At 43.8% G+C, this 16,502-nt stretch overlaps 1 protein-coding gene across 4 annotated transcripts in view; it reads left to right on the forward strand.

The window, feature by feature from the left end:
• Positions 1–16,502, forward strand: part of ARNT2 (aryl hydrocarbon receptor nuclear translocator 2) — a 196,901-nt gene that overhangs the window by 11,207 nt on the left and 169,192 nt on the right. The window lies entirely within an intron of this gene.

A 16,502-nucleotide genomic window follows, 5' to 3' on the forward strand; every position in this document is an offset into this window, starting at 1 on the left:
TTGGCAGCAGGCTGGTGAGGAGGGAGGCCTGCCCGGAGGCCATTTCGGAAGTCCACGTGAGGGACGTGGAGGCCCGGTCCACGTAACATTGGATGTGGACAGCCATAAATGGATCTTTCAGATACTTAGGAGGAGAAACAATTGAACCAAGAGAGTAAGTGATGGACCAGATATCAGAGATGAGAGAGAGGGAGTGGTAGTGTTCCTGATTTGACCACTGGGTGGATAGGCTATCATATCCCCAGCTAGAAAATACTGGACGAGATCCAGATATTTTGGGCTTTTTGGTGGGGGTTGGGGGAAGATCAGGCGTTTGGTTGAGTTTAAGGCACCTTGAGCTCAAGACCTCCAAGGGAGATGGGGATTTGCCAGAAACCTCCAAGTTGCTTCATTTCCCCCTGGAGTCAGAACTTTGCCTTCCCCCTGCCCCCTCTCCACTGCTGTGTCCCCAACACCTTGAGTAAGGTCTGGCACACACTTGGTGCTTAAAAAATATTTGTCGAATAATGAATGAATGACTGAATGAATTGGTCTCCACATCCTCCAGATCCCAAACAAATGAAAAGAGATGTGTCCATCACAAGGTTTTGTGTTTTTGGTAATGTTTTATGCTGAACTTATTTCAGGTTTACAGACAAGTTTCAGGAATAATACAGAAAGCACTTGTATACTTGTCCCCCAGATTCCCCCATTGTGTTGCTATTTTACCATGTTGGCTTTATCAGTTTTTTTTTCTCTGTCTCTCTCTGTCTCTCTCTCTCTCTCTCACTGTGCCACTTGAGAATGAGTGGCATACACAATGTGCCTTCTAACTCTAAATGCTTCAACGTATATTATTTCCTAAGAATAAGGACTTTTCCCACGTAACTACAATTTACGACAAAAATCAGGAAGTTGGCATTAATGTAATAGCATTATCTAATCCACAGACCTTATTCAATTTTCACCAATTGTTCCTCATAACAAAAAAAATGATTTTTCAAGTTCAGGGTTTAATCCAGGATTATAAGTTACATTAAGTTCTGATGTCTCTTTAGTGTCCTTTAATTCTGGACTAATTTCTCAGTTTTTGTTTGTTTGTTTGTTTTTGTTTGTTTGTTTTTTCTTTCATGACCTTAACATTTTTTCCAAGTATAGGCCAGTTATTTTGCAAAATATCTCTCAATTTGGTTTTGTCTGATGTTGCCTCACAATTGCATTGGAGTTGCGCTTTTCTAAAATTTTAATTTTTTTGGCAAGAATACCCCAAAAGTGCAGTTGTATCACAGGGTTACTTTTAACAATCATTTAAAAGTGAGTCTCTCTGTTGATGAAGTCAAGGTCGTGTATAGACAAGACTAAGGAAAGACGATTAGTCATGTAAGATGCCATTTACGTGCTTGGCAGACCTCATCTTTGGGCCCTATACACCATTTGCGAGTATAGGCAGCTTTACATGCTTCCTGTTGAGTACAGGTCCCAGGGGTTTTTTTAAAAAAAATTGTAACATTAACACTTTCCTAAACTAAGTATCAATTTCATTTAACAAATAAGATAATTATAAGCAAACTATGCAAAGATGATCATATCTCTAATAAAGTCAATAGGGAGTTGAAGTGTTTAATTACCAACTTTCCTGACATACAAATTGAAAAGCTTTTCAGGTAAGTCGCTCACATGGAATGCCTGAAACACACTGCAATTAACAATTGGATCTTCATTCAAACAGTAATTAGTGTGTGATTTGTCCCGTTTTTGGTTGCTGGTGCATATCCAGGTTTAGATGTGTATTTGCATTCATTTTAGGAAATTAATTTATGATTTCTTTTAAGTTTCACTTGAAAACAAATTTGCGTTTTACTGTGGCTTCATAAAAAGAGATCACCTTTTGTTGCCTGACTTAGTGACTTAAAAACCAAATTCGGGAGGTTATAATTTGTCTGCAGAAACTTGCCGAATTTTCCATTCTGAGAATTCTCCCTCTCCTTCCCATCCCCCCTCTGCATCTTCTCCTCCCTCCTCCTTCTCTTCCTTCTCCTTTTTCTTTTCTCCTTCTCCCCTCCCTTCCTCCCTCTTTCTCTCTCTCTCTTCTCCTTCCCTCCTCACCCTCTCCTGCTCCTTTTTTCCTTCCTTCTTTTCCTCCTTCTCCCCAACCCCCTCCCTTTTTTTAAAGACCCAAAGAAACAGGATGAGGTGGAAATGTTTGGTCTACTCAGTAGTTAACACAATCCACTAGGAGACAGTATAGACATTGAATGCATCCATTTTCCCAGCTGTGAAATGAGGTGGCTCCTCCGTTGGGTACTGGCCACGCACTAGGGCTGTTCTGTGTGCTTGGGATTCAGAGGTGGACAAGGCATTGCATGACCTGGTGGACCAGGGGACCGTAGTGTGTGGGTGGCTGGTTGCTCTCTTGTTCCTGCTGTTGCCTTATATGTAAAATGGGGGGTGATCACAGCACTCACCTCATTTGATTGTGGCATGGTTATATTTACCAATGTTTGGGATGGTACCTGGCACACAGTAGGTGCTCTGTAAGCACTACTTGTTTCTCTCAGCACCACCCTAGTAGTGTGGAACATGGCACAGGGTTTGGGATTGAAAAGCATCTTACCAGCCCAGCAGTGAAAAGTTGGGGAGGAAAAACCAGATGTGCTTGTTGAAGAGAGGGGGTCTGTCATGAACCAGCAAGCCCCATCTTCCCTGGCACTCTGAGTCTGCTGGGTGTGTGCAGGATCATAAGCTGTCCCTGCTCTGGGCATTCCCAGTTCCACTGCGGGAAAAGCCTCTAGGCCCTGCCTCTGCTGTCCCTACCTTGCACTGCCCTGGGAAGAAGGACAGTGGTGACCTTGGATTTGTCTCTTCCCTGAACCTCCTGGATCCGGCTGCTTCCTCCTGTCCCTGTTGTGCTGTGACAGTCTTCTCACCACCCCTCTCCATTTGCTGGACCATTCTTTTGTCCTGACTTCTGCAGCTGAATGCAGACCAGCAATGCCCTCATCACCCACTCCTCCTTCCCTGTCCTCACTGACAGAGTGGGGTAAGGTTCCCACTGTCCAAGGACTGTTCTTCCTCTCGGCCCCTCCCATGCTCTGGACCGACCAGATGGGATCTGACCACTCTCTATGGATCCTCTGTTGGGTCTGGGGCTAGGCTGCTGTGCTGTGGGACGGATGCTGTGTCTGGTCTGCCTGCACATCTGAAACTTACCTCTGTAGCTGGCTGGCTCCTTGTACCTCCTTACCTGGCCCTGCTGGGCCTCAGGCTGAGTCCCAAGACAATCAAGTTTTGTACAACACTTTATGGACAGACTAGGAGTTAGGACATGTGCCCCTTTTTTCAAGTTAATTCATTTGTCCTCATTCATTCATTCAATAAATATATATTAAATATCTGCCCTTCATTCATCACAGTGCTTAGGTGCTGGGAATACACTGGGTGGAAAGAATGACAGAGTCTGTGCCTTCATGCATTTAGAGGCTTCTTGAGGGGAGCGTCTTTCGGAGTCCTCCAAGCTGAATATTCCAGCACTGGAAACAAACCATTTTCTAGAACGCAGGATCTGTTAGGTCTGTCTGCCACTAGATGGCGTGGTCAAATAGGTACCTCAGTGATTTGCAAACCTGACCCAGGGATCACCAGGAGGGCTTGTAAAAACACAAAGTGCTGCCCCATCTCAGTTTTGGAGTCAGTCGTTCAGGGGTGGGAGTGGGCTGGGGTGAGATCGGCATTTCTAACAAGTTCCAGTGATGCTGATACTGCTGGCCCAGATCCCCTTCAGGTCCACTGAGGCAGGGGCTGCACTAAGCCAGTACTATCCAATGCCAGCTAACTCACCTGGTTCAGGATGGCTGGGCTCAATCGCCCCATTTCACAGGTGAGGAAATAAAGGTGGTCGAACTGAGCCTTGAAACGCTGATCCTAACACACGGATTTGCCTCATCCCAAGTGTACCTTCTTTCCACTGTCACACTGGTTTTCCCTGGGTGATCTGGAGGGAGAAGGGAAGATAATTAATGAGTGGACTGTGCTGAAGAGAAATGAACCAGAGGTGTTAACTAGGCATCCAGCAGCCTGAGAGGGTAGGAAGAGGAATCAGTGGCCCAGTCCTGGCATTGACATGGCATGGTGCCCTGGGACACCCCTACCTTTTCTCTTTGGGCTTTCGGTTTTCTTATCTATAATGTGAATGGTTGGCATGAAAGCACCTCTCATGTGGCAGGGTCCTGGAAAGTCCCGGGAGAAAAAGCTGAACAGACACCATGCCGGTTCTTAGGGAATTTCCATGGTATTTGGAAGATAAACACAAATGGTTTTCCTGTGCCTGGCAGCAGGTCAGCCTTAAACATCAGGGCATACTTTGCTTTGGAACGCAGTGTAAGGCTCTCACCAGAGGGTCTTAGGGGTGGAGCCTGAAGAGCCTTGGAGGAGATGGTGGTGGGCTCCGTCTGAGTTGGGGAGCCTGGGGCAATGGGAGGATAGGCTGCCGATGGTCACAGCACCCGCACCTCCCTATGCAACCAGCCATCCACGTATTTCTTTGAGCCTCTCTCCACATTTTATCATCTCACACCAGAACCCACATTCTGGATCTATCTTTTAACTCCTCTTCTATCAGCCCCTCTTTTTAGTTTTAAAAAAAGACCCTATGAACATATGAATATATGTATTGACTATACAGATGGTCCCCAGCTTACAAGGGTTTCACTTAAGATTTTTGACTTTATGATGGTTACAAAGTGATATGCATTCAGTAGAAACTGTACTTCAAATTCTGAATTTTGATCTTTTCCTGGACTATTGATATTTGGTACAGTACTCTCCCAAGATGCCAGGCCAGATCATCTGACACAAAGCCTATTTTATAATAAAGTGTTTAGTGTCTCATGTAATTTATTGGATATATACTGAAAGTGTTCTGAGCATGTTTAAGGTAGGCTAAGCTAGGGTGTTTGGTAGGTTAGGTGTATTAAATGCATTTTTGACTTACGATATTTTCAATTTACGATGGGTTTCTTGAAATGTAACCCCATCAGAAGTGGAGAGCATCTGTATGAATATATATATTATGAACATATGAATATATATTATGGACTATAAAAAGAATTATATGTGAATATATATTTTTATTAGAATGAATATATATATTGGAATGAATGAATTAGAATGAATATATATGTACATATGTTCATTCCAATAAAAGTGGCTTACTACCTGCCTTAGAAGAGTTAGTGAGATGAGATGGTAAGAACATAATCACTCCTGGGATGGTTGACCTTGGGTAACTGAAAGCACGGACCTTGGGTAACTGAAAGTGAAAGATAACAAGGGACTACTGCAAAAGGTTTGGCAGTTACTGAGTATCTACCCAAAGGCAAAAGAAGTCATTATGTCAGAACAGCACATGCACACATGTTTATTACAGCACAATTCACAATTGCAAAGATAGGGAACCAACCTAAGTACCTGTCAACTGATGAGTGGATAAAGAAAATTTGGTATATATACACCATGGAATACTACTCAGCCATAAAAAATAACAAAATAATGCCTTTTGGAGCAACTTGGATGGAGCTGGAGGCCATTATTCTAAGTGAAGTAACTCAGGAATGGAAAACCAAATACCTTATGTTCTCACTTAGAAGCGAGAGCTAAGCTATGGATATGCAGGGGCATATAGGGTAGTATAATGGACATTGGAGACTCAGAAGGGTGGAGGGAGTGATGGCTAAAAAACTATATATTGAGTACAATGCACACTACTTGCGCAACAAGTACACTAAAATTTCGGCCTTCACTATACAATTCATCCATGTATCCAAAAACCAGTTGTACCCCTAAAGCTATTGAAATAGAAAGAAAAGAAAAGAAAGGAAGGAAAGGAGGGAGGGAGGGAAAGGAAGAAGGAAGGAAGGAAAGCTGTCATCACAATATTAAAATCAATAAAAATAAATGTTAAAACGTACTTAATGGTACAAAGAAAGTCATTTTTAACCTATAGTTCACTAGTTTTGAAACAATGCACCGAATGACATTGTATAGGTTATATGAATTGTCTGATGGTAGCTGAGTGCAACCTCCATCTTATTGCTGTATTTTCTCCATCAAATTAAACCCAACTTATTTCTTCCAGCTTGGCTGTTTAAACATTCAGTCTCATCATTTGTTTTGAGGAAGGTGCACCTTTTTCCTAGGGTATTTACGACACCTTGGGCCTTATGCAGCTCAGGAAAATTAGAAGCTAATCTCTGATCTTCTTTTAATTGTGGTTCCTAGTGAGATACTCATTACCAGGTTTCAGGGTCCAGTTGAAGGCAGTCAGCTGGCTGGCAGTCCTTTAGTCCAAGTGGGTGTCAGGAAATTACAGCATTGAAAAATAAACAGAATTAGTAAAGCATGGACGAATTAAATAGCTACTCAACACAGATGAATAGAGAATTAATGACTTAGAAAGTAGAATGAAAGAAATTACAGAGAATTCAGCACAGAATCAGAGTTCAAAAATATAAAAGAGTGGCTGGGAGACAGAGAGGTGAGACCTCCTCCTTCTTATGTAAGTTAGAGTTTCAGGTAGAGATGGTAGGGAGAACAGGGAAGTTAGGTGTATTAAGATTCAAAGAGAAGAGGCTGATACTTTTTCAGAATCGATGAAAGTCATTGAGCCTCAGATTCAGGAGCAACAACAAATTCCAAGCGAGATAAATAAAAAGATATTCAAACCTTAACTAGATGTAGGGAAAATAGAAAATAACAAAGAGAAAAACTTAGAAGCAGTAACAAACAGCAGACATATCACCTATACAGGAGCAGCAATTAGATTGATGAATGACTTCTAAACAGTGATCATGCATGCCAGACGACAATACAATATTTTAATATGCTAGTTGAAAATAATTGTAAACCTAGAATTCTATACTTAGACAATTTTTCTTTTAAGAATGAGGAGATAAAACATTTTTAGATAAAAATTTGAGAGGATTTGAGACCTCACTAAAGGAACTTCTGAAGGTGTACTCCTGGAAGATTTAAGTAAGTGACCGCAAATGGAAGTTCTCAGATGCAGTGAGCAAAGGAAATAATGGGCACAAGAATAAAGATAAACATGCTTTGGCTATCATTAATAACAACATGTACTTTGTGAGGTGGTCAGAGGTAAAGCTGTGTAGTTTAGAACTATTAAACTTTTACTAAGTAAGTATAATAATATTTCTAGAGTAATAAGGCATATGGAGTATACAACCACCAACATGTGATATTATTCATATTAAATATTTCTACACTTACTTGTATTTATATATGTAAGGAGAAGAGTCTGGATTTACATATACCAAAAAGTTAACCATGATTATCACTTTTTGCGTAAGTGTGTTTCTTAGCCTTTTTGGTCTTGTAATTTATAACAGAATAAAAATTTTAAAAAGAAAATGTGTTCCTATGTATCATACTTTATATTATGTAGTTAAAAGCATTTGCTTTTAAATCAAATGTATGTTGGTTTGCATATTTCAGCTCTGTCACTTAGCTGTGTGACTTCAGGCAGGTTCTTAGCCTCTTTGCTTTGATGTCTTGTAAAATGAGAATAATAATAATAATGATATCCACCTCATAAAGCAGTTGTGTGTACATGAGGGGACACATGAAATGTGTTTCGTGCAGAACCTAATGGCATCTGTGCCCAGTAAACATTAGCTGTTACCATCCTCGGGTCAACGTCACCATCATCCTAGACCTGAGGATCATTTCCACAAAGAGTTGAGGACTGATGCTCAATGGATCTGTGCAGTGGCAGCATTAAGGAGTTAGTGTGGAAACACACAGGAATTTCTAACCCTAGGAACACGTTGCTTACACTGGGAACGCTCACTATGTGATTATGAGTCACATAATCAGTTATGTCTAATGTATTTTTTCAGTGTCTACTGAGATAAGCATGTGTATATATATACTTATTTGAACTATTGATAGATTTCCCAAGGTTGAGCTATATGTATCTTCCTGAATAAAAGGCACATGGTAACACTGCATGGTTCTTTTAATATTGTTATTAAAAGATATGATGAATTTGATTTGCTAAGATCCATATTAGTAAGTGAGTTTGCTAATTCCCATCCATTATTAGTAGTGAGATCTTTCTGCAAATATGCTAGAATTTGTAGTGTGGTCAGTGAAGCTTTTGATGATATTTTGTGTATGTGTGTGAAAGAGAGGGAGAAAGAGGCAGAGAGAGAGAGAGAGAGAGAGAGAGAGTCATACTATATTGGTCAAGATTCTTTCAGCTCCAAAGACAGACAGCCCAGTTCAAACTAACTCTTAGACAATCCATAAAGGAATTTTTCATAAAACTGGGATATCCAGGCAAGCGTTTGGCTTCAAGTAAAGATCCAAGAGTGCTAGCAATTGCTTAAGGCACTGTTTCTCTTCCTCGTGGTCCCTTAGCTTTCCCCACCTTGTGTTGGTTTTATTCTCAGGCAGGTTCTACCCAAGTGGTGGCCCAGTTGCATCTTACCAATGAAAACTCCAGCAGGGGTCTTAGGTAGAATAGCCCTGCATGATATTCCTGAACCAGGCCCTGTTGCCAGGGAACACCGTGCTATGACTGACCAGATCTGGGCATGTATACACCCCAGGAACCCTCATGGGGTCAGACTTACCTGGGCCACAAGGACTGTGGGTGAGAGAGGGAACATTCCTCAGGCAGGGTTCTCTGGGTTGTCCCCAGAAGGGAGACGGGGACAGGACAGGCAGTACAATAGATGTCTATGCCTCGTTGGCAACGTACTTTTGTGTCACAGGTTTCAGACTTCATCTGGTTTGCACACCACTCCCATGAGGTTTTATTTTGTGACATTTCATTCCCACTTTTATTGGGAAGATGTCCTCATCCAAGATGTTCGGAGGCTGGCCCACTTTGGCAGGATGATAAAGTGGCAAAGTCAGGTCCCTCCTTCCATGGGCTGCTCTTCCAGTCAGATGTTGCCTCTCTCTGAGTGCCTCACAGTCCAGCCATGGCAGTGGTATTGCCCAGGTCCCACTTGGTTTTATTATGGCATTCTTTTGTCTGTAATCATCAAATAAAAAATGTACCTGTGGGTGAAAGTCAAAGTGGTTGTATTCTTACTGCTTCACTATTGCCTGGAACCTTTCCCTTTCAGTGGTCGGAGTCATAATTTTTCTTTGGTTTGTGGACAAAACAGTTTATACTGTTTTCTTCCAAAACAGCCCTCAAAAAAAAAAAAAATAGGTAAACAGAGAATGGATTTCTAATTTGTCTTACCAGTTCAGGCTTCCAGCAGGAATTGAAACCCGGAATCTTTGTTTTGAAGACAGTAAAGTGGGGCTGCCTATATCTATGGCTGCTTTTAAGAATCTGATGTGAATTTTATCCAGTTCCTTGTGCAAAATAAATCCTTTTTGTAGCAAAAGGGGTTGAAGTTGAAGGAACACATGAGATAGTCAACAAACGAATTACTAAAATAAAACTATATCATGAACATGCTTGTGCAAACTTGGGATAATAGGCCATATCTGCCCACCTGTGGCCAAGTCTTGGCACACTGGTTTTTGTTTTATCGAAGAGCTGCTCACAGTAGCCTTGTTTCTGTCAAGAAAGATGAGCAGAGACTCAAACATATCTCCGAGTAGCTCACAACAAGAATACCCTTTGGAGGATCTAGAGTGTTGTGCAGTCTTTGACTTCTGGAATATACAGAAGACTTACTGTTTCTGCAAGTATGGCTCCAAAATGGTGGTCATTTTTTGTTTTTGTTTTTGTTTTTTTGAGTGAAGAAAGGATAATTTATTTAAAAATAATAATGAAACTAGTGGCTATCCTTCTGAGACAAAAGAAATATCATATACTAAAATTCCAATTTACTTAAAAATTTAAATATAAACCTAAATCAATAAAAATATTGGGAGAAACTTTAGCAGACTGAATGTTCAACCCAGAGGTTAAAGATAGAGATATCTGAATGTGTAAATATTACAATCTTTTTTGTTCATTTGTTTTGTTTTGTTTTTATTTTTTCCAAAAAAATGGGATACATGTGCAGAATGTGCAGGTTTGTTACATACATATGTGTGTGCCATGATGGTTTGCTGCACCTATTGACCCATTTTCTAATTTCCCTCCCCTCACCCTCCACCTGTTCTGGAGTGTTTTTTTTGTTTTTGTTTGTTTGTTTGTTTTGAAAATCTATAGGAAGGGGGCCAGGCATAGTAGCTCATGCCTATAATCCCAACACTTTGGGAGGCCAAGGCAGGAGGATCACTTAAGCCCAGGTGCTCGAGACCAGCCTGGGCAACATAGTGAGACCTTGTCTGTGATAACAAATCTTTTAAAAATTAGCTGGGCATGGTGGTTCACACCTGTGGTCCCAACTACTGTGCAGAGTGAGGGGGCTGAGGTAGAAGGATCGCTTGAGCTCAGGAGTTCAAGGCTGCAGTGAGCTATGGTCTCGTCACTGCACTCCAGCATGGGCAACAGAGGAAGACTGTCTCGAAAGGAAAAGAAAAGAAAAGAAAAGAAACTCTATAGGATACATTTCTTTTTCACTCTCTTCAATGAAGATTGCCATTTCAGTGAAGCAGCAAAATGCTCAATTGAATTAAGTACTCTTTAGAACTGGACACTTAAAAAAGAGGAGAATATCATTTATTGGATGCATGGATACAAGAGAAAAGATAGAAATGTGATTGGTTGCCTAGCTCCTTCTGTGACCAAAGTAGAAGATTCTTGAGATCTTCGCTGCTTGTTGAGATAAATGTGGATTGCTGGTAGCTTCTTAACCACACCATGGTCCTGTTGGTCCCTGTATTTCTTGTTTTGAGCACAGCTGGGGGAGTAGAGCTGAGTTTTAGGGTATCAACTTAATAGGATAGATATAGCAGCCATCACAGCGGCCCCAGGCTGCCACCAGAATCCATAGCGAAACACAGTCTCTCAATTGCCCCTGTGTCCCAAGGCTACTGCATGGGAGCGGGTAGGGCTAAGGGAAGGAGGGGCTTGGTTCATGCAAGGCCATGATTGTTTGTTACTGGGTTGTTCCTCTCTTGGAGTCCATGAAGAGGAAAGGAGATTTCACTGCTGTTGACCTGGTTAAATTATCTTGTTTAGAGGAACCCATTTCATGAATTAAAAATATGCTTCTGGTTAGGTGCTGTGGACTAGTTGTGTTCGTCAGCTCAGGCTGCCCTAACAAAATACTATAGACTGGGTGGTTTAAACAATAAATATTTATCTTCTCACTCTTCAGAGGCTGGGAAGTTCAATATCAAGGGGCCAGCTGATTTGATTCCTGGTTAGGGCTCTCTTCCTGGCTTGCGGACAGCCACCTTCTTCCTATGTCCTCACGTGGCAGAGGGAGCAGGGAAGCGAGCTGTCTGGTATGTCTTCTTTTCATCCTATCATGGAAGCTCCACCCTCATTCATGACCTCATATAAACCTTATTGTCTCCCAAAGGCCTCATTTCCAAATACTTTCACATTGGGGGTTAGGACTTCAACATATGAATTTTGGGTGGACACGATTCAGTCCCTACCACCAGCTCAAAATTCTTTCTGTTGGATGATATCGTAGTGACCCGTGTTTGGGGCAATAAGGTCATAAATTCGGGCAAAAAGGGTAAGAAAAGACAGACATCAAGAAGGGCATCAGCAGGAGGACCTGACCGCTGGGGCTGGGGCTGTGTGAGTGGGGTTTGTTCTGCTGAGACTTATGCACAGGAGTTTTGTGTCTCCCATCTGTCTCTCTGTTGAGATGCATTTTAAGATTGTTTCTTTGTTCACAGTTTAAATGAATCCTGTATTGGACTGTCCTGCTGTATTTTGAGCATGAGGGCCGTTCTTGGTATGGTACCTAATATACAAGAGATGTGTCCAGAAAATCTTAGTGAAAGGAAATTGGGAGTTTTGAACCTCAAGACTGAAAAGAAGGGAGGTTCTGCTAAGGAGAACACGGACTTGAGGTTGCCAAATGGTTTGGGGAGAAAAAAAATTAAGTTCAGTTTTAGAATACAGAGTGTGAGGTTAACTGTGAAATCTCTAGGTACACCTATGCCAAGAAGTCGCTGAAGTTGATAGAATCACACACTCTTGAAAGGTGTGGGTCATTTATTTTAACCCTGTAGTCACAGCGGGAATCCTTATGATAAAGCCATACCCTGCTGCTTACCCAGGCCTTGCTTGGTATATTTCTAGGGACATACAACTGTTTAGTTTACGAAGCAATATTTTCTGCATTTAGACAGTCCCAGCTCTTCGATAATTCTCTGCCACTCTTCAAAATCTACCTCTGTGACAATTATTCCTTGTCCCTGGATGTGTCATCAGAGGGAATACCATCTACATCTGGCCTTGTTTCCTTTGGCCTGACTCCAGCTCTGAAGGGTCTCTCTCTCCCACTGTCTTCTCCAGCGTTCACTGTCAGGATCACCTGCTCATCAGCTCGGCCTGATAATGTGGAGGGGAGATCTCTATTTGTCTGTTGCAGGTATCTGTGGGCTTAATGCAGTGCCTTGAACACCACTGCTCTTTGCACAATAAAAACGGTACTTGCTGAATGACTGAGTGGAAGACTCCGTGTGGGCCAGAGGGCCAAGATTTAGGTGCCTTCTTCCAGTCCTGAAAGAGGCAGAATTGTGGAATCGTTCACCCTCACCACGTCGATGCACAGACCCAAAGGGCTCTAGGGAAATTACTGAACAGTGTAATCAATATTCATATGTCCATTGCAATTTTAACCTTACAAAGATGTCTTGGACATGATCTCATGAGGCATGGATATATGTGGTGCATAATTTACAGATGGAGAGGAATCAGACTGTTATCCAGTTCCATGGACTAGCAAGTGAGGAACCTGGATGTGGTCTCAGCTCTTCTGCCTGCGTTCTTATCCACAGGGTTGTGTCAAACCTTACACAGTAATTGTGCAGGAATTATCTCATTTGCTTGAAACCACTGTCCACTGAAATGTGCTCAGTTGATAAACGTAGAAACTGCGTCCGAAGGAGGGCCAAGATCACAAGGGAGGAGGAACTGGTAGAACTCAGACTTTAAGCCAGTCTTCCAAGTCCTTGGCACAGGAGTTTTTGGAGCAGACTTTTTCAATTTAAAAGGAGTGAATTCTGTCCTCTTCTGGAGGGGGGATGAGCAGGATTCTGAAGGAAACAGAGAACCACTGTTGGTTAAAAGCAAACATTAGTCCTTTAATATACAACTCCCAGCTTTTATTCTGTCATCTGCTCATATCCACGTCTGGTCTCTGGATCTAGAAATAGACAAATATAATTTTGCGATGTGTAATGAACTGACTCCTCAATGTTCATTCGACACATGCTTCCTGCCAGCAAGTAGATTGGAAAAGATATACGATCGATCTGATACAATATATGTCATAGGGAGATTCTTGTTAGAATACTGTATTCCAAATCCCCCTTTAAAATAAAAGGCAGAAGAAAATAGCTCGACTGGTGCAGCTTTTCTGAACAAAGGAATGGTATGGCCTAATACTGCTTAGTTGAAGTTCCCGACTGTGATAATAAGAAATATATATTTGGTCTTCACCTGTTTCCTGACAAACAGCTCCTAAAACCCTTGGAATCTCTGGAGTGATAAGAGTGTCTTTTGTGTATTAATGAGATGACTTGTGGCTGGGGCCCCTAGACAGCTTCAAGAAGGGGCTGGGCCGTGCTCTGTGCAGGATTAGAGGGTTGAAGCTTTCAGCCCCACCCCCTGACCTCTGAGAAGGGGAAAGGAGCTAGTGATCAAGCTAGTGGCCAATGATTTAATCTCTCGCACCTTCACAGTGGAACCTACATAAAAACCCCTAAATGTTGGGATTTAGGGAACCTCCCGGTTGGTGAACACATGGAGGCGCTCGCAAGGTGGGGCGCCTGGAGAGGGCATAGAGGCTCCACCCACCCCACCCCGCAATCGCCTGCCCTGTGCATGTCTTCATTTGGCTGTTCCTGCATTGTATTTCTTATCCTACACTCATAACAGAAAGTGGTTCTGGGAGCTGATATAGCAAATTATCGAACCTGAGAAGGGGAGTTGTGGGAACTCCCAATTTATATTCGGTTGGTGAGAAGTGTAGGAGGCTCGGACGTGTGATTGGCATCTGAAGTGGGGCAGTCGTGTGGGATTGAGCCTGTAACTGTGGGGATCCATGCCAACTCCAGGTAGTTAGTGTCATAATTGAATCCAATTGTAGGAGATGCAGTTGGTGTCTGGAGAGGTGGAGAATTGGTTAGTTTGAGAAAAAAGCCCGCCCACTGACAGAGCCCCTGCCCAACTAAGCTCTGTACCACCAGATATCATGACTGCCCTTCCATCCTGGGAAGTGGCAGAGACCCTGGCACCCCCACCAGGTACCTCTTTCTTCCTCCATTCTTCTCTCCTTTGGTAGTCACATCCCTGGGACATCACTGTCACCCAGAAATAGCAGCAGGGCAGCCTGGGGATGAAAGTGCCCGTCCTTGAGGCCCCACCAGCGGTTACCAGGATCTGTCTGTCCTCTCAGAAGACTTCCCTAGGTCACTCTAGGTCTTCTCCCGAGGATGAGCACCCGCTTCCTGGTGCCACCCAGAGCTTCCTAGGTCCTCTGACTTGATACCACAGCTATAACTTGTGCTTTCCTGGGCCACGCTCTGTGCTGGATGCAACAGGCATGTAGCTGTGTGTTTGAGATCCTGAGTTGGAGATCTCTGTCGTCTCCCCACTTTCCAGGTCCAAGCAGCCTCCACTCTCACCTGTTCTCCACACCCGGCTGGCCACTTTTCCTCCAGACTCCAGAGTTAGGTTCACCTCATGGGAAAACAGGAAGATCATCTATGTGTCATTTATAAGATCAAACCAGATGATCAAAGCCATAACAAAGCTCCTAGGTCAAAGTTCCTCCTATCCTGGAAGCTCCTTGGATGTGTTCCCTGTTGGGATAGCCCAGGGCTAGGAGGAACCATCCCAAAGGAACAGAGCCCAAAGCTACTGTAGATTCTGACTGTCCAGTCTCAACGGGAGCTGCAAATAGCCCCAGTCCCTCTGTGCTGGCTTCTTTGCACTCTCACTCTCCTGTCTCTGAAGGGCTGGAATCTGCCTGATTCTTCATGGGTGTTGGTTGTGACCTCAGGGTTTTTCTTTGCTCTAGTGGTCTTTTTTGCCTTAGTGACAGAGAAGTAATCGGAACTGGGAAATGTGGGAATGAAGGAACGCAATCTCCTATCCTCTCTCCCACAATACACAGAACCCTGACAGCAGTTGGGCAGCCTGTCCAGGGCAGCAGTGGGCACAGATATGCAAATCCAGCACTGATCTTCCCTTAGTGGACTAACCTATGATCTTGCCCTGCACCTGCTGTGTGCTGGGCCCTGTTCTGGGTGGTGCATGTACATGGTGATGAACCATGCACTCTCCTTCCCCAGATTCTGTCCCAGGGTTTTTTCCCACCAGCTGTCAGTCTGCCCATCTTCATTTATATCCTTCCTGGAATCCAATGTCACGATCCCCCCACAAAGCAATGGACACCGCTCAGGTACTTACATGTACCCCTGAAGCCACCTGCCACCACCACCCCATTCCCTCAAAATAAAGGAAAAAACAAAACCAGAATCCTGAACCTTACATTTTCTTCGGGAGGCCACAGCCTTGGGCCTTGTGAACAGCACGCCCCCTCTGTCCTCTCTGCATGTTCTTCTCGAGGGCCTGGTGCTCTTCTGTGCAGGGGTATCACTGGGACCGTGGCAGTGGGATATAGAGCATTTGTAATCATCGTTCTTGCCACGCCCAGGTTATGGCCAGATCAGATCCACCCCCTCCCATTCCACAGCACAGGTCCTTTCCTGACCTTGCTCCTGCCAACCACTTCCCTCTGAAATCCCTTTTGCTCCTTTCCCAGTAACAATGAGGCTTCCCTTCAGTGTCCTGAAGAGGGCACAGAGGGCTCCCTGGCTCCCTTTGAGCCTGTCCTGTCTCCAAGTCCCGAAGCCATTCCCGGATGGGCCGTAGTAGGGGAGTGGGCCGGAAGATAGTCTGAAGCGGCTGGAATAGGGGTCCTTACAGACAGGCCCACCTTCCTCTCGTGATTGTCTGTTCTTCCCTTGGACCTCCTGGGCAGGCCCCTGTCTCTGCCTCCTGTCTGGCTGTTTTTCCAGGCTACCGGTTGTTGTCCCTACTTATCCAGCAGGGATCCTCATTAGGGGACACTGGCCTACCAGCTGTCTCCCTTTTGATGCTGAGGGTGGGCTTTGTTCCTCCAGTGCTTCCTCAAAGACCCCCTGGTGGCCGAAGCCCTCTCTCAGGACCTCCTGGTGGGGAGCACCCAGCAGGGGGCTGAGCAGCTGAAGTAGCTCTCAGCTGAAGTAGCTGTCTGAAGCAACCGGCCATTCTGGGGTCGCTGCCCAGGGCCGCTCCTCCTTTTCCTCCAGGACAAGCTCAGGTATGTCAGCCTAAATGGCCCAATGGAACTGACCATGATCCTTGTGAAAGTTTTTCTCCACGGAGAATTGATGCTGCTGTCTCCTGAAAG

Source organism: Pan paniscus, chromosome 16, assembly GCF_029289425.2.
Source record: "Pan paniscus chromosome 16, NHGRI_mPanPan1-v2.0_pri, whole genome shotgun sequence".
Classification (NCBI taxonomy): domain Eukaryota; kingdom Metazoa; phylum Chordata; class Mammalia; order Primates; family Hominidae; genus Pan; species Pan paniscus.